Genomic DNA, 23,498 nt, shown 5'->3' on the forward strand with positions numbered 1-23,498 from the left:
TCTATTACCTATCTCCTTTCTTCGCTTTCTACCATCTATCACCACCCTCACCATCTGTCATCAACCTGCAGCCTTCACCATCTATTACCTACCTCCTCTCTTCATCCTCTAGCACCTACCTCCTCCCATCACCCTCTATTACCTACCCTCTCCCTTCACCATCTATCACATTCATCCTCTCTTTACCATCTGTCACCTACTGCCAACCTTCACCATCTAGCACCTACCTCCTCTCTTCACCATCTATAACCTACCTCCTCCCTTCACCATCTGTCACCTACTGCAAACCTTCACCCTCTCGAGTATTCTGTGCCCTGACACTTGCTATATGAGTATTCTGTGTCCCGACACTCTCTACGTGAGTATTCTGTGTCCCGACACTCTCTCTGTTACTATTTTGTGCCCTAACACTCTCTCTGTGCCCTGACACTTGCTATATGAGTATTCTGTGCCCTGACACTCTCTCTCCGTGTCCTGGTGCTCTCTGCCTTCGCTCAGCCCCTGAATGTGTCTCCACCTCCCAGTAATGCGATGCGAAATCTCCATTCATTTCCACCTCATTAAATCTCTTTAGAAAGTTTCCCGATCTCCTCCTCAATTTCCACTTTTATGTTACCCCCTCTCCCTCCCTGTACTCTCCTCCAATCGCTGCTTTTTTTTCTGCCTTCCTTCTGCAATTAAAATAATTCTTTTATTCATTTAAACATAAGAGGTTTTTTAGGTGGAAGGAAATGGGCAATAATCTGTTAAATTAGAGGACCTTGCACCCCCAGATGACGGGAGATGTTTATCTGATTTGGGAGAAGTCGATAAAACAGAGCCCAACATCGGAAGACTGTGTCATTAGCTGTTGGAGGGAACAACGTTGCACCTTGTTGTGTGATACTAGCCTGTACTGCCATAAATCCACCTGCCACGGTAAGACTGCACTATACTACTATACTGCCACTATACTACACTGTACTGTACTATAATATACTGCACTGTACTGCATTACACTACTGCCACTATACTGCACTGTACTGTACTATACTGCATTACACTACACTACTGCCACTATACTGCACTGTACTATACTGTACTGCATTATACTGCACTGTACTGCCGATATACTGCACTGCCACTATACTGCACTGTACTACACTGTACTGTACTATACTGCATTATACTGCACTGTACTGCCGATATACTGTACTGACGATATACTGCACAGTACTGACGATATACTGCACTGTACTACACTGTACTGTACTATACTGCATTACACTACACTACTGCCACTATACTGTCGATATACTGCACTGTAATATACTGCACTGTACTGCCGATATATTACACTGTATTGTCGTAGGCTGCTGAAATCTCTCTCCTCTGCTTTGTATTTTCCTTTTATGTATCATTTAGTTTTCCTGCCAGTCTCTCGTTATTGTGTTCATCTCTCCCATGGTTAGAGCAATCTGCCAGGCAGAGAAATAACATTACTTCCTATTCCCAGTCCTACGAGTCTCCGGACAACTTTCAGGAACTTCTCTCTCCCTTAGGATTCTTTATCACAAGTACGAGGACACAAGTGCGGATTAACCACTTCTAGAACACAATGTAACCCAGATAAAGGCAAGAAAAGAGCACGATTTGAGAAACATACAGTAATAAAAACTCAGTTCTAGATAAAGTCAAATATGGTTTATTTCCTGGTCAAAGCATAAAGAGAACCCAATCAACGTAATACATGTATATAATAAGCGGGTTAACTAATATCCACTAGTAAATAAACAAATAACACCGCCGTCACCTGATTTAATTAATCCTCTCCCGCAAAGTGCAATCTTGTGCACCTAATTTGCACTTAGATATGCTCAACTGCAGACTGTGCAAGAATCTGCACCCTCGCCAACCCCATCCTTGCCCTCAAACTGGTACTCTAACCATATAAACATTTGCCTGAGGTCACAAAACAGCAGAAATGACATTTAATGTCTGTTACCTCTATGTTGATGTGATCTATGTTTACATGAAAATGACCATTTGTACATGGACACAACCAGGGAACAGACACAGCTACTATCCACACAGGGAACAGTGTCTAACATCTCCGGACATGATACATGACGATATTAAATATTAGGGTGACAAGGGGCATGATAAAAGATATGTCCCAGTCACACCACATAACCAAAAACCATAACAGTAAAAAAGATATAGTAATATGATTGAAGGTTCACGTAGCACAGTCTGTATATATAGTTATCAAGGTGATTAAAAGGTCTAAGTTCAAATGTCCCCTCAGTTACCCCACTGTGGATCTCAGAGAAAGTCCGACTCTGAGATCATTTCCCCGTAAATCAAACCGCTGTGTGTGGCCCATCATTTCCTAAACAATTAACATGAGATTGGATTGGATGTGATTGGATTATAAATGAGTCTGCTGATGGCCTCCGAGGCAAGTTACCCAGACACAACGTTACACACACCAGTTAGTATGTGACCATTGAGCTATAGAACGTTGGTGCCCACGGACAGACTGAGGTGCAGGCTGTCACTGGGTGGAGGTGGGCAATCTGTAGACAAGGCGAAGCATAGGATGAAACGCCCTGGAATATCTCCAGCCCTGTCTTACTTGTTTTCAACCACCGTCTGTACATTACCGTTGAAGGCAGGCGAGCTTTGCTACCATCAGTCATTGAATAAGAGCTGGTTCTGTGGCCAGGAACTGTAGCTTTCCATACTTCACAAAAGAACACACACAATTTTTTTTACCTTGATATAAATTTATTAGGATGTAATTAATGTCTACTGTACATAAAATACATCTGCTCCTGATTGCAAACACATGTTCTAGCTGTATACACAGCCATCGTTACTTAGACTAGACCTGTAACTGATGCCAGTGATACAACATAAATCATTTACACTCGAGCTTGGCACGCCCTTTCTGTACACTGACTAGGTGCATACGTTCCTTCCCCACCCCGTTCTGCCTATGAAATTGTAGGCTGTAGTATGTGCCCTTTGTGCTTGGAGATATATCGGACGGTGCTGCGTTCTATGACATATGGTACGGTACTAAGCATTCACGGACTAAATGTGTGCATTATACACAACATATCACCATTTACACACCTTAATGAATCAGGCTCTCTATACTTAGAGATAGAACAGGGGCTTTCCAATGTAGACCTACTGTTGACTTACTTGCGGCTCATGTAGAGGTTGAAGCAGCCACAGATACACCTTTCAGAAGGCATATCTGTTGCAGGTTCTAGGTGCAAGTTACGTTGGGGGGTGGGCATTATGCAGTCCTTCAGAAAAGCCGCTACCAGCACTAGGCTATGACAGGCTAGTGACACAATATTATCAGGCCATATAAGCCCTCATTTTATCTACCTCACTTCAACTTATTGTCCTGTTATAGGCCACAGAATGTTACTTCAGCATCCTTGATAAGTGTCCACATGGGATGAAAGCCTCCACATGGGCAAACATCTGCAGACCTGTTATTTTATATAAATTTCCATACATCATCATCTAACCTCCCTTTTATGCTTTGAACAAAATGCAAAACAAAGTTCATCCCAGGGCCAGTTTAAGAATAATTAGTGAGCCTAGACCAAGAAAGAACCCCAGAGGAACTTTAATCCCAGCTTCATCCAACCTAATTAAGCCTAAAAATCCAATTGTTAAAGTTAAAACACTTAAGTCACAATATTTATCCCTATTGGCTTGGAGGCTAGGTAGATCCTGTGTGTATCTGTCCAATCAAGCGACACCGGCATCCAATGACGACACGTCCTGTGTGGCAAGGTGCGCCTCACAGTTGCCGAGAATCCCAGTCAAACAAAATAAAAATGTGATCCCCAAAGGGCATCCATGCCCTTTATTGGCCAGGTTATGATTCCTACATCATGGGATGTACATTTTATATGCACCTTATATGGAAGCTAAAATGTCACAATTTTGGGATTATGTGAATGTCTCACAAAACCAGAAGCCTAAACTTAGACTGCTTGACAATATGTGAGACAGATTGTCAAGCAGTACAGGCTGCATGACAACGTGAGGTTAGTATAGAGTGGATGACAATGTGAGGTTAGTATAGAGTGGATGACAATGTGAGGTTAGTATAGAGTGGATGACAACGTGAGGTCAGTATAGAGTGGATGACAATGTGAGGTTAGTATAGAGTAGATGACAACGTGAGGTTAGTATAGAGTGGATGACAACGTGAGGTTAGTATAGAGTGGATGCAATGTGAGGTTAGTATAGAGTGGATGACAATGTGAGCTTAGTATAGAGTGGATGACAACGTGAGGTCAGTATAGAGTGGATGACAATGTGAGGTTAGTATAGAGTGGATGACAATGTGAGCTTAGTATAGAGTGGATGACAACGTGAGGTCAGTATAGAGTGGATGACAATGTGAGGTTAGTATAGAGTGGATGACAACGTGAGGTTAGTATAGAGTGGATGACAATGTGAGCTTAGTATAGAGTGGATGACAACGTGAGGTCAGTATAGAGTGGATGACAATGTGAGGTTAGTATAGAGTGGATGACAATGTGAGCTTAGTATAGAGTGGATGACAACGTGAGGTTAGTATAGAGTGGATGCAATGTGAGGTTAGTATAGAGTGGATGACAATGTGAGCTTAGTATAGAGTGGATGACAACGTGAGGTCAGTATAGAGTGGATGACAATGTGAGGTTAGTATAGAGTGGATGACAACGTGAGGTTAGTATAGAGTGGATGACAATGTGAGCTTAGTATAGAGTGGATGACAACGTGAGGTCAGTATAGAGTGGATGACAATGTGAGGTTAGTATAGAGTGGATGACAATGTGAGGTTAGTATAGAGTGGATGACAACGTGAGGTTAGTATAGAGTGGATGACAATGTGAGGTTAGTATAGAGTGGATGCAATGTGAGGTTAGTATAGAGTGGATGACAATGTGAGGTTAGTATAGAGTGGATGCAATGTGAGGTTAGTATAGAGTGGATGACAATGTGAGCTTAGTATAGAGTGGATGCAATGTGAGCTTAGTATAGAGTGGATGCAATGTGAGGTTAGTATAGAGTGGATGACAATGTGAGGTTAGTATAGAGTGGATGACAACGTGAGGTTAGTATAGAGTGGATGACAACGTGAGGTTAGTATAGAGTGGATGACAACGTGAGGTTAGTATAGAGTGGATGACAACGTGAGGTTAGTATAGAGTGGATGACAATGTGAGCTTAGTATAGAGTGGATGACAACGTGAGCTTAGTATAGAGTGGATGACAATGTGAGGTTAGTATAGAGTGGATGACAATGTGAGGTTAGTATAGAGTGGATGACAACGTGAGGTTAGTATAGAGTGGATGACAACGTGAGGTTAGTATAGAGTGGATGCAATGTGAGCTTAGTATAGAGTGGATGACAATGTGAGGTTAGTATAGAGTGGATGACAATGTGAGGTTAATTTAGAGTGGATGACAATGCAAGGTCAGTATAAAGTGGATGACAATGTGAGGTTAGTATAGAGTGGATGCAATGTGAGCTTAGTATAGAGTGGATGACAATGCAAGGTCAGTATAGAGTGGATGACAATGTGAGCTTAGTATAGAGTGGATGACAACGTGAGGTTAGTATAGAGTGGATGCAATGTGAGCTTAGTATAGAGTGGATGACAATGCAAGGTCAGTATAGAGTGGATGACAATGTGAGCTTAGTATAGAGTGGATGACAATGTGAGCTTAGTATAGAGTGGATGACAACGTGAGCTTAGTATAGAGTGGATGACAATGTGAGGTTAGTATAGAGTGGATGACAATGTGAGGTTAGTATAGAGTGGATGACAATGTGAGGTTAGTATAGAGTGGATGACAACGTGAGGTTAGTATAGAGTGGATGACAATGTGAGCTTAGTATAGAGTGGATGACAATGCAAGGTCAGTATAGAGTGGATGACAATGTGAGCTTAGTATAGAGTGGATGACAATGTGAGCTTAGTATAGAGTGGATGACAATGTGAGCTTAGTATAGAGTGGATGACAATGCGAGGTCAGCATAGACTGGATGTCAATGTGAGCTTAGTATAGAGTGGATGACAATGTGAGGTTAGTATAGAGTGGATGACAATGTTAGGTTAGTATAGAGTGGATGACAATGTGAGCTTAGTATAGAGTGGATGACAATGTGAGGTTAGTATAGAGTGGATGACAATGTGAGGTTAGTATAGAGTGGATGACAATGCGAGGTCAGCATAGACTGGATGTCAATGTGAGCTTAGTATAGAGTGGATGACAATGCGAGGTCAGCATAGACTGGATGTCAATGTGAGCTTAGTATAGAGTGGATGACAATGTGAGGTTAGTATAGAGTAGATGACAACGTGAGCTTAGTATAGAGTGGATGACAATGTGAGGTTAGTATAGAGTGGATGACAATGTGAGGTTAGTATAGAGTGGATGACAACGTGAGCTTAGTATAGAGTGGATGACAATGTGAGGTTAGTATAGAGTGGATGACAATGTGAGGTTAGTATAGAGTGGATGACAATGTGAGCTTAGTATAGAGTGGATGACAATGTGAGGTTAGTATAGAGTGGATGACAACGTGAGGTTAGTATAGAGTGGATGACAATGTGAGCTTAGTATAGAGTGGATGACAATGCAAGGTCAGTATAGAGTGGATGACAATGTGAGCTTAGTATAGAGTGGATGACAATGTGAGCTTAGTATAGAGTGGATGACAATGTGAGCTTAGTATAGAGTGGATGACAATGCGAGGTCAGCATAGACTGGATGTCAATGTGAGCTTAGTATAGAGTGGATGACAATGCGAGGTCAGCATAGACTGGATGTCAATGTGAGCTTAGTATAGAGTGGATGACAATGTGAGGTTAGTATAGAGTAGATGACAACGTGAGCTTAGTATAGAGTGGATGACAATGTGAGGTTAGTTTAGAGTGGATGACAATGCAAGGTCAGTATAGAGTGGATGACAATGTGAGCTTAGTATAGAGTGGATGACAATGTGAGGTTAATTTAGAGTGGATGACAATGTGAGGTTAGTATAGAGTGGATGACAATGTGAGCTTAGTATAGGCTGGATGTCAATGTGAGCTTAGTATAGAGTGGATGACAATGTGAGGTTAGTATAGAGTGGATGACAATGTGAGGTCAGCATAGACTGGATGTCAATGTGAGCTTAGTATAGGCTGGATGTCAATGTGAGCTTAGTATAGAGTGGATGACAATGTTAGGTTAGCATAGAGTGGATGCAATGTGAGCTTAGTATACAGTGGATGACAATGTGAGCTTAGTATAGAGTGGATGACAATGTGAGCTTAGTAGAGTGGATGACAATGTTAGGTTAGTATAGAGTGGATGACAATGTGAGGTCAGTATAGACTGGATGTCAATGTGAGCTTAGTATAGGCTGGATGTCAATGTGAGCTTAGTATAGAGTGGATGACAATGTGAGGTTAGTATAGAGTGGATGACAATGTGAGGTCAGCATAGACTGGATGTCAATGTGAGCTTAGTATAGGCTGGATGTCAATGTGAGCTTAGTATAGAGTGGATGACAATGTGAGGTTAGTATAGAGTGGATGACAATGTGAGGTTAGTATAGAGTGGATGACAACGTGAGGTTAGTATAGAGTGGATGACAATGTGAGGTTAGTATAGAGTGGATGACAATGTTAGGTTAGTATAGAGTGGATGACAATGTGAGTTTAATATAGAGTGGATGACAATGTTAGGTTAGCATAGAGTGGATGCAATGTGAGCTTAGTATAGAGTGGATGACAATGTGAGGTTAGTTTAGAGTGGATGACAATGCAAGGTCAGTATAGAGTGGATGACAATGTGAGCTTAGTATAGAGTGGATGACAATGCAAGGTCAGTATAGAGTGGATGACAATGTGAGGTTAGTATAGAGTTGATGACAATGCAAGGTCAGTATAGAGTGGATGACAATGTGAGGTTAGTTTAGAGTGGATGACAAAGTAGGGTTAGTATAGAGTGGATGACAACGTGAGGTTAGTATAGAGTGGATGACAATGTGAGGTTAGTATAGAGTGGATGACAATGTGAGGTTAGTATAGAGTGGATGACAATGTGAGGTTAGTATAGAGTGGATGCAATGTGAGGTTAGTATAGAGTGGATGTCAATGTGAGCTTAGTATAGAGTGGATGACAATGTGAGGTTAGTATAGAGTAGATGACAACGTGAGCTTAGTATAGAGTGGATGACAATGTGAGGTTAGTATAGAGTGGATGACAATGTGAGGTTAGTATAGAGTGGATGACAACGTGAGCTTAGTATAGAGTGGATGACAATGTGAGGTTAGTATAGAGTGGATGACAATGTGAGGTTAGTATAGAGTGGATGACAATGTGAGCTTAGTATAGAGTGGATGACAATGTGAGGTTAGTATAGAGTGGATGACAACGTGAGGTTAGTATAGAGTGGATGACAATGTGAGCTTAGTATAGAGTGGATGACAATGCAAGGTCAGTATAGAGTGGATGACAATGTGAGCTTAGTATAGAGTGGATGACAATGTGAGCTTAGTATAGAGTGGATGACAATGTGAGCTTAGTATAGAGTGGATGACAATGCGAGGTCAGCATAGACTGGATGTCAATGTGAGCTTAGTATAGAGTGGATGACAATGCGAGGTCAGCATAGACTGGATGTCAATGTGAGCTTAGTATAGAGTGGATGACAATGTGAGGTTAGTATAGAGTAGATGACAACGTGAGCTTAGTATAGAGTGGATGACAATGTGAGGTTAGTTTAGAGTGGATGACAATGCAAGGTCAGTATAGAGTGGATGACAATGTGAGCTTAGTATAGAGTGGATGACAATGTGAGGTTAATTTAGAGTGGATGACAATGTGAGGTTAGTATAGAGTGGATGACAATGTGAGCTTAGTATAGGCTGGATGTCAATGTGAGCTTAGTATAGAGTGGATGACAATGTGAGGTTAGTATAGAGTGGATGACAATGTGAGGTCAGCATAGACTGGATGTCAATGTGAGCTTAGTATAGGCTGGATGTCAATGTGAGCTTAGTATAGAGTGGATGACAATGTTAGGTTAGCATAGAGTGGATGCAATGTGAGCTTAGTATACAGTGGATGACAATGTGAGCTTAGTATAGAGTGGATGACAATGTGAGCTTAGTAGAGTGGATGACAATGTTAGGTTAGTATAGAGTGGATGACAATGTGAGGTCAGTATAGACTGGATGTCAATGTGAGCTTAGTATAGGCTGGATGTCAATGTGAGCTTAGTATAGAGTGGATGACAATGTGAGGTTAGTATAGAGTGGATGACAATGTGAGGTCAGCATAGACTGGATGTCAATGTGAGCTTAGTATAGGCTGGATGTCAATGTGAGCTTAGTATAGAGTGGATGACAATGTGAGGTTAGTATAGAGTGGATGACAATGTGAGGTTAGTATAGAGTGGATGACAACGTGAGGTTAGTATAGAGTGGATGACAATGTGAGGTTAGTATAGAGTGGATGACAATGTTAGGTTAGTATAGAGTGGATGACAATGTGAGTTTAATATAGAGTGGATGACAATGTTAGGTTAGCATAGAGTGGATGCAATGTGAGCTTAGTATAGAGTGGATGACAATGTGAGGTTAGTTTAGAGTGGATGACAATGCAAGGTCAGTATAGAGTGGATGACAATGTGAGCTTAGTATAGAGTGGATGACAATGCAAGGTCAGTATAGAGTGGATGACAATGTGAGGTTAGTATAGAGTTGATGACAATGCAAGGTCAGTATAGAGTGGATGACAATGTGAGGTTAGTTTAGAGTGGATGACAAAGTAGGGTTAGTATAGAGTGGATGACAACGTGAGGTTAGTATAGAGTGGATGACAATGTGAGGTTAGTATAGAGTGGATGACAATGTGAGGTTAGTATAGAGTGGATGACAATGTGAGGTTAGTTTAGAGTGGATGACAATGCAAGGTCAGTATAGAGTGGATGACAATGTGAGCTTAGTATAGAGTGGATGACAGTGTGAGCTTAGTATAGAGTGGATGACAATGTGAGCTTAGTATAGAGTGGATGACAATGTGAGCTTAGTATAGAGTGGATGACAATGTGAACTTAGTATAGAGTGGATTACAATGTGAGCTTAGTATAGAGTGGATGACAATGTGAACTTAGTATAGAGTGGATGACAATGTGAACTTAGTATAGAGTGGATGACAATGTGAGGTTGTCCCAGAGGATATGTAACTGTTAGGTAAGTACAGGCTATGTGACTTGATGTCTTTTCGTATTCCAGTCCTATAATTCTCTATGAATATTCTCTGCTTACTTGTTTTCCATTAACCCCTTTCATGCTAGTTAGTCCTAATGAATTCCAACCCTTTTGCAGACTGGGTGAATATGAGTTATGGTATAGTTATTGGTGACTGTGTCACTACCTCTCCCGACATCTCTCTCAGAGTCAACAACAGCAGTGTCTCCTCTCTTCCCCATACTCGCTGCCATGTTGTCATTCCTGACCCACCCTCAGCTTTACTCCTCACATCCAGTTCCTCTCGCAGTCTTTATTCCTCCTTCTCAGCAACATTGCCAAAATATACCCCTTCCTTACTCAGGAAGAAACAAATTCCCTGATCCACTCACTATTTCTCGCCTTGATTACTGTAACCTGGTCCTCTCTTGCCTCCCCATTACCTGTCATTTCCCTCTACAAACCATCCTAAAATCTGAGGCTATAGTAATGTTCCTCTCCCAATGCTGCTCATCTGGTGCCCCACTCTGTAAAACCCCTCACCAGCTTATTATTTTTTCCAGAATTCAGTTCAAGCTGCTCTTCCTCACCCTACAAGTTTCTCACTAACACTTCCCCTCCATACATCTCCGAATTCTTCACGAGATACAGCCCAGCTAGACCATTCTCCTCCGCACCTCACATTTTAGTTTCTTTTCCTCTTATAACCCCATCCCACTCCTATCTCCAAGTCCTCCGTCACATTCCCCTCTTTTGGACCTCCTTGCTTCACCCTATTAGACACTCCTTGAAACTAAATTCCTTCAAATACTCAAAACCCACCTCTTCTTACTTATATACCTTACACCTCTTAGACTCTCATGTCCACTTCCTCCATCCACCACATGCAATTTTGTCCTTTTTCTCTCTTCCTCTAGGATTGTAAGCTCTCACGGGCATAGTCCTCTCTATCCTATATCTGATATTTGGCTACTTCGTAAGTCCCTGATGTCATGTCCTTTGCTGAACTTTTTGCCTTTTGTTTAATCACACACCTGAAATTTGTACCTCTGTCAGTCTTGGCTGTAATTCTTAGCCTATGACTATCACGCTTGTGTTACGATGCCTAATTGTATTCACGCATCTGTTATTATGCTTATTGTATTTATATATATCGTATTGGTATGATTACTGATTGTCTGGTGCTCGGGATCTGTGGTACTATATAAATAAAAGCTGATGATGATGGTGGTACAGATTGGGTGACTGTGTGTGATGGTACAAATTAGGTGACTGTGTGCGATGGTGCAGATTGGGTGAATGTGGCTCACAGTATAGATTGAGTGACTGTGTGCGATGGTGCAGATTGGGTGACTGTGTGCGATGGTGCAGATTGGGTGACTGTGTGCGATGGTGCAGATTGGGTGACTGTGTCTCAGGGTACAGATTGGGTGACTGTGTCTCAGGGTACAGATTGGGTGACTGTGTGCGATGGTGCAGATTGGGTGACTGTGTGCGATGGTGCAGATTGGGTGACTGTGTGCGATGGTGCAGATTGGGTGACTGTGTCTCAGGGTACAGATTGGGTGACTGTGTGCGATGGTGCAGATTGGGTGAATGTGGCTCACAGTATAGATTGGGTGACTGTGTGCGATGGTGCAGATTGGGTGACTGTGTGCAATGGTGCAGATTGGGTGACTGTGTCTCAGGGTACAGATTGGGTGACTGTCTCAGGGTACAGATTGGGTGACTGTGTCTCAGGGTACAGATTGGGTGACTGTGTGCAATGGTGCAGATTGGGTGACTGTGTCTCAGGGTACAGATTGGGTGACTGTGTGCAATGGTGTAGATTGGGTGACTGTGTGCGATGGTGCAGATTGGGTGACTGTGTGCGATGGTGCAGATTGGGTGACTGTGTCTCAGGGTACAGATTGGGTGACTGTGTGCGATGGTGCAGATTGGGTGACTGTGTGCGATGGTGCAGATTGGGTGACTGTGTCTCAGGGTACAGATTGGGTGACTGTGTGCGATGGTGCAGATTGGGTGACTGTGTGCAATGGTGCAGATTGGGTGACTGTGTCTCAGGGTACAGATTGGGTGAATGTGTCTCAGGGTACAGATTGGGTGACTGTGTACGATGGTACACATTGAGTGACTGTGTGTGATGGTACAAATTAGGTGACTGTGCGTGATGGTACAGACTGGGTTACTGTGTGCAATGGCACAGATTTGGTGATTGTGAGGTATGTTTGTGAGGTATGTTTAAGTTTAAGTGACTGTGTGCTATGCTATAGATTGGATGACTGTTTGCGATGGTACAGACTGAGTGTCTCTGTGTGCTTGTACAGACTGGATGACTGTTTGCGATGGTACAGACTGAGTGTCTCTGTGTGCTTGTACAGACTGGATGACTGTGTGCGATGGTACAGACTGAGTGTCTCTGTGTGCTTGTACAGACTGGGTGACTCTGTGCGATGGTACAGATTGGGTGTCTCTGTTTGCTTGTACAGACTGGGCCACTGTGTATACTGATTGGATGTCTGTGAACTTGTATAGACTGGTTGACTGTTATGATTACAGTTGGCCAGTTCTCCTGTAAAAGACGACTTATGCTGCTTTCTAATTTAATATATGCCCAGGTTTTGCTACAATAAGGTTTCTTTTTCAGGAGTCCATTTGGCAGCTGTGCTAACACAATCACCTGCATACAGGCATAGTTTTGGAAGCTAGGCAGATGAAGGAGATATTGAGAGGGGGAATTGGATGAAGAGAGGGAGGCAGAGGGAGAATCAGTGGCCCTTCCCTCCCTGTGCATGCTAATGAGACTCCCATTGTGAAGGCCTCTTTGTGCAGCCAGAGATCCATTCAAGCCCTCTCCGACGGAATGTACAATGGTGCCTGTGTCTGTTCCATAAAACAGGCAGCTTTCAGTACCTTCCTCCTCCTCCTCTTTCTTCTCACTGCATGCTCCAGTCCATTCGGACAACCAACATTTAGCCATCAAACCTCCCAAACAACAGCATTTCTCTCTTTCACTCTGGCTCGGAGGCTATAAGAGCAGCCATGTTCCGGCACTCTCGGCCAATCAGTGCCGTAATTTAAGAAGCAGGACACAGCTGCATGGTTGGCAAGAGAAGCGGAACATCACTCAGTGATTATTTACATAGGGAGCTGGTTACTGGGCTGGTCAGTGACAGTGAAGTACTGACAACCTCTTTTGGGTGTTCTCTGCAGTCAGAAGCAGGTTATTCTCATGCAGAGAGTGGTCAATGCTGTGCCACAATTATCTGCTACATTAAGGAAGGTCTCTCTATTGCACCTGGTCTCAGTGCCATAACTAGGGCTGGGTGAGATGGGCTACTGCCCAAGGCTCAAAGCTGAGAGGGGTGGGGGGAATTTATAAGCTTAGGTTAATTTGATTAAACTTGAGGGCAAAGGGAAAGGACAGCTTTCTTTCTTGCTCCAGGCTCTAAACTTTCTAATTATGGCTCTGCCTGGTCTAATGTGCTTATAAACGTGTGAAGACTCGTGGAGGGGGCAACATGACTACTCGCTCATTACTCACGTAAAGCACAGGGCCTAGGCGTAATTGTAGTGAGTATTTTACTCTTTAAGGGGTTTCCACCTTCAGACTACTTTAACGTATTAGTTTGAACGTGTCCACCATAACTTTCATTGCTTTATCTTTCCACGATCAGCCAACATTATTTTAGTTTCCCAGTGATTATAATTATTATGATTCATAAAAAAACATAGTGACATACAGAGGTTTAAAAAAGACACAGATCCAATAACTAACCCTTCATAAATTCACAATGTGTTGATCCAGAAGACAAAACAAACCCTCAGTGTGACAGCTCACACGGGGAACAAACATTCCTTCCTGACCCCCAAAATGTCCATTGGATAAATTTCCTGGATCAAATCACCCCCGGAATGTCCTCTGCTAATTAAAGCTGCAGATCTCAATTCCCGTAAAGAAAGGTTCTAATCCATTCTTATATTCTGTCAGTGAATTGCCATCCCACCCGCTCATGTGATCAGGAATTCACAGCTTTACCACCCTAGCAGTAAATAATCCTTCCCTATACTCATGGTTTCTTCAAGTACAAAAAGTCCACTAGACAAATAATTGTATTGACCAAGATTATATATATATATATATATATATATATACACACACACACACACACACAAACATACACAAACCGGTCAGTCACAACATTAAAATCACTGGCAAGTGAAGTAATTGTCATTGATTATCTCGTTACAATGCACCTGACAAATGTTACTATGACACGTACCACCTACCTAAACATTGCTGCAGACCAAGTACACCCTTCATGGCAGCGGTATTCCCTGATGGCAGTGGCCTCTTTCAGCAGGATAATGCCCCTGTCACACTGCAGGAAATGTTCAGGAATGGTTTGAGGAACATGACAAAGAGATCAAGGTGTTGACTCCAAATTCCCCAGATCTCAATCCGATCGAGCGTCTGTGGGATGTGCTGAAAAAACAAGTCTGAGCCACGGAGGTCCCACCTCACAACTTACAGGACTTAAAGGATCTGCTGCTAACGTCTTGGTGCCAGATACCACAGGACACTCCAAGGTCTTGTGGAGTCCACGCCTCGACAGGGCAGAGTTGTGTTGGTGGCACGAGGGTGACCTACATAATATTAAGCCGGTAGCTTTAATGTTGTGGCTGATCGGTGTGTATATATATCTCCTATGTCCTTCATACAATGTGGTGCCCTGAACTGTACCACATACTTCAGATGTGCTCTATCTAGTGACTTGTATGATAGTATTATGTTTGCAGCACATTCATTTTCTTTTCATGTATCTCTGTATTTTATTCCCTTTTACAGCTGCTGCCTGGCTCTGAGCTGATACTCAGCTTTCTGTCATCTACTTTTCCTAAATCCATTCCCATCTCAGTTTTCCCCAATTGTATTCCATGTTATGTGTAAGTATTGTAGTTATTACCATGATCTAGGTGCATAATTTATCTACATTATATTTCATCTGCCATTTAGCGGCCCAGTTTACCATTTTATCCAAATCTTTCTGTAGTACGTGACTATCCTACGCTGTTATTACTACTACAAATCTTAGTGTCGTCAGGAGCTACAGACACTGTCTATACCATATATAAGGTCATTAATAAAAAGATTAAAAAGGACAGGATCAGCCGTAGCTGTTTACCCCCTTTGGCTCTCTCGTCCTCTAATGGTACATAAACTCTGGGCCGTCTCCGGATCCTCCAGGTTGGTCGTCGTGCGCCATGGGTAAGAGATCCATATATCTTGCCGTCTTTTTATTTTCTTATTTTATTTATAGGTCGTTACTCTGTAGATATGTTGCTTACAACCTTTTTTGCTATAGGTATGGTGATGTATACGTGCCTGTTTTTCCTAACCCTCCCTCCCGTTCCCCGTCCTTAACCTGTTTAGTTTCCTGTCTCTTTCCTACCCCTCCCTTCTACTATAAAAATTTTAAAATAAGAGGAGACATCTTGTTGTCTTAAAACAGTTGGTTTTTACTTGTTGTTCGCTCTTTTCTATGCTGTTTCCTCTTGTAACAAATAAAGAGTTTAAAAAAAGGACAGGATCCAGCCAAGGTGGGTTTAGGATGTTGTTAACAGGCAGGACCACCTAATGTGTACCTAGCTGCCACTCTGCTCACACTATCTCCAACACTGGTCAGAGATGGTGTTGTCGTCTGGGATTAGTGATCACCTGATTAAATCATATTCTAGTCTTTCCTGACGGCAACACTAATGGAATATTTGGCTAGTATGGTGCGGACTTCTACCCAAGCGTACTTTTCGAGGCGAGTGCCTATGTCATCTTCCCTAGGGTCCTCTTCAGGGGGAGGTCTTAAGTCATCCTCCCAAGCATCCTCTTCCAGGTTAGGGCTTATGATTTCCTCCCAAAAGACCTCTTCCAGCAGAGAGCTTATATCTTCTTCCCAAGCGTCCTCTTTGAGGGGTGAGCCTAAGTCATTTTCCCAAGTGGCCATGTGAGCCTCAAGTGTTGGCGTCTTCAGGGCCAAAGCTGAGCGACATAGAAGGGAGACTATACCGTTATTGCTGGGCAAGTAGATACAGGTGCATAGAAAGTGAGCTTTCCGGACAGGGCTGCTGTGAGACTTGTGTGGATAAAATTAACATATAATGATAAAACTTTGTCTTTGGAAAAGAACGATTCTCTTCTGTGAATGAGGTTGAGACAAGTCCACAAAGATTTGGTGAAAGCGTGTTACGTCAGCAGTCCTTCCATGATCCTTTTGTTGGGTGAATAGGGGATGGTCCCATATGGGGGATATCAGGAAGAGGTGAACTGACCAGGGAGACCTCTGTTGATTTTGTCCCAGGTGCTTAGAGTTGGGGATGGACAGAACAGATTTTGAGTTGAGCTTTGAGTCAAGGGATAAATTCTTGGGATTTCTAACCTACTAAATAATTTCCTATGTGTACTCATCTTTCCACATATTGATGTACGACACGCTAAAAGCAGGCAGGTTGCATAGTAGGATGTTTGGCACAATGGGCGCCCCAGTAACCCCACCACAGGTGCCACTGCCATGATGTTTTCTTTATACGTGGTTTTCTGTTAATCCATATAGATGTAGTGCTGACTGTTTGAAGGATTAGGATTAGCACTGTTAGCCTATCTTACCTGGGGCTGTAACTGGCAAGGTCTGGAAAAGGAAGAACATTCTAGGTAGAAAACTGTCTTCTCCAAATCTTCTCCAACTATTTGTCATTTTTTACCAATTACTGCCCAATATGACCTGTTTTATTTCCCCACCATTTATAAACCATTTAGGGATTAGATTTGCTGTTTTAGGGTTAGGACTAACCCTAAGTCATTTGTCTTTCAGCTTCCGTCTTTGTGAATCTAGATGCTTTTCATATATTTTTCTAAAATCTTTCCATTTCCATAATGAATATTTACTTTCTTCCAGTTCTAATGATGTGACTGTTCTTATTCCATTATCACTTCCAGTACTATCTCATGTAACCACATCGGTGGCATTTTACTCCTAGATACGTTGTAGTCGTACGTACTTGCAGCAGAATTTGTTTTACATATCTTCTTATGGTCTCTGTGCTTTATTAGATTAAATATGAAATGTTATGTTATGCCCACTCTTCCCTAAATACCACCCCACCATCACCTGCGCCTCAGAAATAGTTGCCTATTTATGAACAAGTAGCGATAGAAACATGTCACAACCGCAGGTTATCAATAAAAGTCTCCAAGGCAGCTGAGCGATACTCATACAGGACCAGCGCGGTAAGGGTTAAATTGCTGCTTTGCCATCTCCCAGTCTCTGCCAACTCTCCGGCTTCTGTTTGCGCAGTGGAATTGAAAGCCAAGACTTAAGCCTTCAGCTCCATTTCGCACGACAAAAAGTTACAATAGATTAACAATATTGAAAGAAAACATATAGAAAACATTGACCATTGATAAAACTTACTGAAGTAATGAAGTATCTTTTCATTCATTTTCTTCTATTATCTCTATCCTATCTAGTATAGCATTGGTATGCGCACAGCCAGAAAGCTGGTTACATAGGCTTCTCACGCCCATCTTATCGCTGACAGGAGTTACCTCTGTTGATAGCTGTTATCGCCAGCGTAAACACGTTGCTATATAGAGCAAAGCCCTAGAGCGTAACAAAACACCCATTTTTCGCCCTTTGATAAATATGCCCTATAATATCTGTTCTATTACATAACCACATCCAGCAGAGCGCCCCCTTTAGGTGGTTAAACAACACTCGTCACAGATGAAGACTTCAGGCCACAGGGTTTGGAATAAACATGGCCTAAGAGTGAACTTGTCGTGCCCTTGTTTATAGCTTGTTCGCAGGATTTAACAAGTTTTCACTTGTTTTGCTTTTCTAAAAACCTTTGCCTTAAGGGTAGAAGTACGTAACATTATGTTACTCTGGTCTAGTTAGACTTTAACAAATACTAACATGAAGCAGTGAATCAGAACATTAAATCCAACCTACAATGCCAGGAAGCCCAGTCGCACAATGAATCTGATAGTCTATGCAGATATTTACATTAATGTGATTCCGAAAACACCAGAAACACATTCATAGGCATATTTATCAGAGGGTGGAAATTCCAATTGCTGGAGAAACACTTCATCAACAATATTTATTAATGTAGCGGCAGCAAATTCTGTAGCGCTTTACAATTGGGAACAAACACAATAATAAAACAATACTGGGTAATACAGACAGAGAGGGGAGAGGGCCCTGATCACAATCTATGGTAGCTTCCACAACTTAGCTGTTTGTTGCAGTGTGGAGTGACTGTATGCCATCGGAAATCTCACTGAGGAAGCTACTACCGGAGGCGAAACGTTATCTCTGCACATACAGATTACAGAGACTTTCTTTATGCTGTTGTCCAGGTTCATATATTTATTCTTATTACTATCTACTCTATGATGTACATTACATTTTGATGGCAATTTTGATGGCAATTTTGATGACAATTTTGATGGCTAGATGACTGCAACTCCAAAATGACAGGTCTTGTGGGGTGTTCCCACTATGCAGTGGCTTGTACCTACCAAAAGTGGTCCAAAGAAGGGTTATCGGTGCCCAAAGCTCACTGATATCCCTATCAGAATTATTATAACATCTCTCGGTTTCGAGGTTTTCTTGCTTACCTGGTTACCTTACCTGGTCGCAGGGACGAACGCCAACTCTCCTCCAATATCCGGTGCACCCGTTGTCTAGCAATGGAACGCTACTTCCAGATTCCTCTGCCACCTACTCTGCGGGTGCACACTAGGCATCGGGACTTCATATTCAGTTCCCTATCGGTTGAGGTCACTGACTGCCTATATAAGCCAGATTCTGGCAGAGTATTGGGTCACACCTGTTGGTTCCAGCTCCAGCATGATTGTTCTTATGGATCCTGCACAGGATGTTACTGTTATTCCGGCTTGACTCCTGCTATTCTCCACTACTCTTCTGTATCTGATTCTGGTTCTGTTAGGGTCTGCTGGTTCTGACCTCAGCTTCCTGGACTACCTATTTACATTACTGATAAATAAGTCTCTTTCATGTAACATCTAATTCCAGTCTCTGTGTAGAGTGGCGACCATGACACAATCTGTGTATTTTTATACAGGGGTTGCTGTACTACATACAGGAATCTACCAAGTAGGATCATTAGAAGCAGAATATTCAGAGTGAAATATGTCATGTGAGATGCCCCGTGCAGGAGCTGTGGCAGAGCACAATGGAGTATCGGACAGTGACCCTGGTGACCAAAAATAATCCAGACTATTATCAGCCATGGTGATAACTGAGGTGGGAAAAGTCCGCTATCCCGTCTGTATGTGCGGTAGTCTTCCAATGATCTATGTTGGACACTGAGCTGGGCAAAGCCAGACATATGAAACAGGAGGATGAGATAAGGTGTTAATACTGAGATACTGCAACAATCAGACTCGTACCACATCCACCTTCTACATCATAACATATAGAAAGCATGAAAACACTTAGAACATCTTCCTTAGTGGCCTATCTATTTATTTTTGGCGTTAAGGATGATTTTCTTATCCCCACTTGTAGCGATCCTCTGCTGCCCCAGCGATACTGGTGCTGTAAGGTTTAACGGTCCATTCTCTGTAGATATTCACATGTGTGACCCGACTATTTCATGCGCAGATCTGGGCTTTTACTGACACTAAAAAGAAGGAAGTAAAAATATTTAAAAACCTTTAAGTAATGAAAAAAACTCTTTACTCTGAGAACAATACTTTTCATCTATTCTTACCATCCAGCAGCAGTAACTCTCATGTTTAGGTCGTAGCGAGAAGGCGCCATTCTGCTGTCAGTAGAGCCTTTTGTCCTTTCATAAATCGGCCCCCAAGATTTATTACAACAGGTGGAAGTTCATAATGAAACAGTCTAGGGGGTAAATTTATCAAGTTGCAGGTTTGATAAAGTGAAGATGTTGCCTATGGCAACCAATCAGACTCTAGTTATTTATTTAGTACATTCTACAAAATGACAGCTAAAATCTGATAGGTTGCTATAGGCAACATCTCCACTTTTTCAAACCCGCAGTTTAGTAAATATACCCCTAGGTCTCCCAAGTATAACAGATATATAAAGTATATTTACACAAGGTCTGAAAGAGACAGGACAACAGTAACTAATAAACCAGTGATTAGTAAATCCAGTGTTATTATTGCTCTGGGGATCCCACAGATACAGTACTGATTTGGGGGAGAAATGTCATGTGACTGCGATGGGCACCTGCAGGTTGTTGGGTCGGCATAGACATAAACCCGTTGCTCGGTTTCTTCTTCCATAAAATGCGTGAGCTTAGAGACATTCTCCTCTTTGATACAAAGCCCAGCCATTAATCACTCTCTCACTGTCACATTTCCAGCCATTCATTCCCTCTGCCAGCTCAACAAGGAGAAGATTGTGCTCAAAATGTACTTTCCCCCCTCTGCCTGCACCGTGTCCCCCACAAATCACTCAGCGTTTTATAACCTATGCCCCTAGCAGCGGCTGTTGTCTTTGGAAAGGATGATTTTATGGTCAGCAGAGTGATGTGACCCTTGGGTGTAGCTGCTACAGAGCCCAAGTTGTTTAGTGAGTACGGATGGATAGGAGGCACCAAGTGCCAGCGTCTAATAATCTGCACTGACCGCCGGGCTTGGATATCCGGCGATTACCAAGTATCTGAAGGTGTCAACACATGAGGGTCACCAGATGAGAAGACAGATCTGTATAGTAAATATATTATCTCTCCTGTAACTAACAAAGCACCGGGAATGGATATTAAATGTCCAATCTGGACGATTCACAATATAACATTAATACCAGTGCTATTGTGTAGTTCAATGGAGTATTGTGGTATCCAGTCTGATTTATACACTGGGAGGCTCCATAACATTTGGACATACATATGTATTTTTGGGTATGATATACATTTGTGTGTGCAGAATGTATCATTGCCTAACATCACATGGGAGAGGTGGATGGGGGCTGAGTACAGAAAAGGAGTATTCATGTAATGGTGACACAATTAGATGTAGACGCATCCGCACACCATATATCTTGTGGGTACTGGGTGGTTGGTACGAGACGCAGTGACGATGATGACCTTCAGCGTCCTACGATCCTGCACCAAGCCCTCGGGTAGTACATCATTCATTAGCACAGCAGCTATATAATATCAAGTCACGGCCGTTTATGTACACTACTTATCTGACCCTTCCATAAGGATTGTAGCAGAAAAGAAGATTCCCATCTGATTCATTATGGAGAGAACAACAAATTCTTGTATTTAATTTACCTTTCTTTTCATTTGTATTTAGGTTAACTTTATATTAAAAATGCAACTTTCCCATTGATAAATAACTTTACAGACACCATTCCCTCATCACATATTCATATTATATATTGTGTACAAATAGGGTAATCTCTATGCTTTAGCGGGGTACTCCTGACGTAGTCTGGCGCATATGCTACCTAGATGCATCTTAAGCTTTGTCCGGATATATACGCTTTATTTTGTGTGTATCTTTTCCTGCATATGTTCAAGGCGCAAATGTGTCCAAATCTAAATGAGGCCCTTACTGTTTGGGTGTCAGACATTTATATGGAATGAGCAGGGGACCAACCAGCGGGCAGTGGCTTAAAATATGATAACAGGTGGGTCAGGCCTCATACCCTCCCACATCTCTTCTCTCCTCCCAACCTTTCCCCCCACTATCTCTTTCTACCTCACTCACAGACCCTTTATTTCTCTCATTCTATCCCTCATTTTTCTGTCCCCCATCTCCCTTCACCACGACCTTTACTGTATCCATACTCATTCTCTCTCTGACCCACTTCCTATCTCTATATCCCTCAGCCTTTCTCCTCTATTTGTCTCTGTCACTGGGGAGAAGAAGTAATGAATACATAGGTGTGCTGGAGAGTGGTAGACATTTTGATGTAGCACACCTCTTTATCAGGAGTGTGTCTTATGAACTTTCCAGGAAAGTCGGCAAGAATGGTTGGCACACCAGAAATCACGGACTAACTGCAGAACGTATATGCTGAACTATATATGGTTAGTAATATTTAGTCCTGTGAGACTGCCACCAATATCTTGTCCCTACTTTCCTTGACTAATTTTTTATGCTCAACTTCTGTTATGCAATCAGATTATGATTTGTATGACATATTTATGACTCTCACGCAGGAAGTACCAACCTACATCTATCATACATAGGAAGTATCATCATGTCTCTACCACACAGAGTCCCAACACATCTCTACTACACACGGGAAGTCCCAACACATCTCTACTACACACAAGGGAAGTCCCAACACATCTCTACTACACACACGGGAAGTCCCAACACATCTCTACTACACACACGGGAAGTCCCAACACATCTCTACTACACACACGGGAAGTCCCAACACATCTCTACTACACACGGGAAGTCCCAACACATCTCTACCACACACACAAAGTACCAACATACATCTACCATGTACAGCAAGTATCAACACATCTCCAACAGACACAGGAAGTCCCAACACATCTCTATCATACACAGGAAGTCCCGACACATCTCTATCACACACAGGAAGTCCCGACACATCTCTATCACACACAGGAAGTCCCGACACATCTCTATCACACACAGGAAGTCCCGACACATCTCTATCACACACAGGAAGTCCCGACACATCTCTATCACACACAGGAAGTCCCGACACATCTCTATCACACACAGGAAGTCCCGACACATCTCTATCACACACAGGAAGTCCCGACACATCTCTATTACACACAGGAAGTCCCGACACATCTCTATCACACACAGGAAGTCCCGACACATCTCTATCACACACAGGAAGTCCCGACACATCTCTATCACACACAGGAAGTCCCGACACATCTCTATCATACACAAGAAGTACCGACACATCTCTATCATACACAAGAAGTACCGACACATCTCTACTACACACAGGAAGTTCCGACACATCTCTATCACACACAGGAAGTACCGACACATCTCTATCACACACAGGAAGTCCCGACACATCTCTATCACACACAGGAAGTCCCGACACATCTCTATCACACACAGAAAGTACCGACACATCTCTATCACACACAGGAAGTCCCGACACATCTCTATCACACACAGGAAGTCCCGACACATCTCTATCATACACAAGAAGTACCGACACATCTCCATCACAC

At 42.5% G+C, this 23,498-nt stretch overlaps 1 protein-coding gene across 1 annotated transcript in view; it reads left to right on the plus strand.

The window, feature by feature from the left end:
- The first annotated feature begins 597 nt into the window (after positions 1-597).
- KCNJ10 (potassium inwardly rectifying channel subfamily J member 10) overlaps positions 598-23,498 on the plus strand; it is a 28,610-nt gene continuing 5,709 nt past the window's right edge. Inside the window, exon 1 of the mRNA XM_075191853.1 lies at positions 598-918. The gene's annotated coding sequence lies outside the window, so the exon portion shown is untranslated. The remainder of the gene's footprint in view (positions 919-23,498) is intronic.

This window comes from Mixophyes fleayi, chromosome 12 (assembly GCF_038048845.1).
Source record: "Mixophyes fleayi isolate aMixFle1 chromosome 12, aMixFle1.hap1, whole genome shotgun sequence".
Taxonomy (NCBI): Eukaryota; Metazoa; Chordata; class Amphibia; order Anura; family Limnodynastidae; genus Mixophyes; species Mixophyes fleayi.